This window comes from Palaemon carinicauda, chromosome 29 (assembly GCF_036898095.1).
Source record: "Palaemon carinicauda isolate YSFRI2023 chromosome 29, ASM3689809v2, whole genome shotgun sequence".
NCBI classification, from domain to species: Eukaryota; Metazoa; Arthropoda; class Malacostraca; order Decapoda; family Palaemonidae; genus Palaemon; species Palaemon carinicauda.
Genome location: NC_090753.1, coordinates 67,789,092 through 67,791,591, shown reverse-complemented (window position 1 = coordinate 67,791,591; position 2,500 = coordinate 67,789,092). Strand labels below are relative to the sequence as shown.

Genomic DNA, 2,500 nt, shown 5'->3' with positions numbered 1-2,500 from the left:
CCAAAAAAAAAAAAAAAAAAAGAAAAAAAAAAAAAAAAAAAAAAAAAAAAACTGGCGTGTTGTAGTTAGGAAAGGGGTAAGGGGTGTGAACGGTTGAAAACTTATTTCCTTTCCTCAATAGGCTATTTTTCTCTGTTGGAGCCCTTGGGCTTATAGCATCTTGCTTTTCCAACTAGGGATTGTAGCTTAGCTAATAATAATAATAATAATAATAATAATAATAATCTGTGTGCATATCTAATTATTTAGCCATAATAAAATTAGACATTTACATATCGTAAAAGGAACTTAAATTCACTTCGTATCAACATAGACGCAATTGAGTCTGTTTTTTTAATAGGCCTACCTGTAAATACAGTCCGTAGCTAGTCGTTTTCATAGATGGAAGTATTGGTCTCTATAATTTAATCACTAATCCTTTTATTTGTCCTTTTTCGTCTGGTTTCTGATCTGAAAAGTTCTTCCTTATTTGGCTATGTAATTATTTTCACAACTTAAGCCATTAGGCCTACATCTCCAACTGAAAAAAAAAACTTTCTTTATAGGCAATAGAAATTGATAATAAGCCAAAATTTTCGTTGTATCTATCTGAAATGATTAATATTTCTTTTCCAAAAAACACCAATGCTCACAAAACTAACACTTACATCTCTAGAAGCCATTAGGCCTACATTTCCAACTTGAAAAACACTTCATCTATACCAAAAGTAATCTATAAGAAACCAAATTCTCCGTTATAAATGTCTGAAATTATTGATATTTCTTTTCCAAAAAAGCACCAACGCTCACGAAACCAACACTTGCATCTATATAAACGACCAGTCTCAAAAAAATTACAAATATCACATGTGAATCATTCACATGTGTCCACACACCTGTAAAAAATCATACTTTGGCAGGTGTTATTTGACAGATTGGCCAATCTGATTGGTTGTCCTAATATAAGCTGTGGCATACATAGACCTATAGATGTATACTTTTGGCCAATTGGCCAATCTGATTGGTTGTCCTTATATAAGCTGTGGCATACATAGACCTATAGATATATACTTTTGGCCAATTGGCCAATCTGATTGGTTGTCCTTATATAAGCTGTGGCATACATAGACCTATATATGTATACTTTTGGCCAATTGGCCAATCTGATTGGTTGTCCTTATATAAGCTGTGGCATACATAGACCTATAGATGTATACTTTTGGCCAATTGGCCAATCTGATTGGTTGTCCTTATATAAGCTGTGGCATACATAGACCTATAGATGTATACTTTTGGCCAATTGGCCAATCTGATTGGTTGTCCTTATATAAGCTGTGGCATACATAGACCTATAGATGTATACTTTTGGCCAATTGGCCAATCTGATTGGTTGTCCTTATATAAGCTGTGGCATACATAGACCTATAGATATATACTTTTTGAAAATTACAAAATCAAGAATCAATGAAATTACCCTGACAGATAGATACTACTGCACGTGGTAACTACAATTTCGAGAATTAACATCTTCGCTTTTCATATTACGCAAAATTTCATGGCTAATTTTACTGCATCAATGGACAGAAATGTATAAATAGTATTAAGATTATGCATTATTCCTAAATTAATAATTTTACAGTGGCTATTCTATATTTATTTCGCTGTAGACTGTAGAGAAAGGAGAAAATTTAGAAACGGTAGCATAGACTAAAGGAAATTTGAATCATTAACCAAATAAGTTGTCCAATATATCAACCTATGGAAATTAGAAAAGTATGCAAGCTAGAGTACCTATAGAGTACCTATATAAAGAAATAGTATTCTAATTTAAGCTATTGTGTCTGTGTAAAAGGTAACTGATGAATTTTTTTTTTAATAGGTCTAATACAATGCTGCAGACAAACTACTGAATAAAAGCAATTCAATGACCGTTTCTTTCTTCAGTTTTGCTGTCCAACTTCTTAAATTTGAATTAATAATGTATCTATGGATTTTCCAATTATACTTAGGGGCTGAATGGCCTCCCTGGCCCCAGTGGCCAGTCTTCTGGCCCAAACTGATAATTTCAAAACTTTCTTTTTACCAACGTCCGTTATTATTATTATTATTATTATTGTTATTATTATTATTATTATTATTATTATTAAGCTACAACCCTAGTTGGAAAATCAGAATGTTATATCAAAGGCCTCAAACAGGGAAAATAGCCCAGTGAGGAAAGGAAACAAGAAAAAATAAAATACTTTAAGAACAGTGACATTAAAAAAACTCCTATATAAACTATGAAAACTTTGACAAAACAAGAGGAAGAGAAATAGGATAGAATAGTGTGCCCGAGTGTACCCTCAAGCAAGAGAACTCTAACCCAAGACAGTGTAAGACCATGATACAGAGGCTAGGGCACTACCCAAGACTAGAGAACACTGGTTTGAGAGGAGAGTCTGTAAGAATATACCAGACTATTCGGTGTGTGTGCGTGTGTGTGTAGTTAAAGGGAAAAATGAACCGTAACCAAAGAGAA

At 33.0% G+C, this 2,500-nt stretch overlaps 1 protein-coding gene across 1 annotated transcript in view; it reads right to left on the bottom strand.

Annotated features, from left to right (window-relative positions):
- LOC137622214 (aftiphilin-like) overlaps window positions 1–768 on the bottom strand; it is a 62,951-nt gene extending 62,183 nt beyond the window's left edge. Inside the window, exons 1-2 of the mRNA XM_068352688.1 lie at window positions 648–768; window positions 347–520 (exon numbers count right to left, since the gene is read on the bottom strand). The gene's annotated coding sequence lies outside the window, so the exon portion shown is untranslated. The remainder of the gene's footprint in view (window positions 1–346; window positions 521–647) is intronic.
- Between the last annotated feature and the right edge of the window lie 1,732 nt (window positions 769–2,500).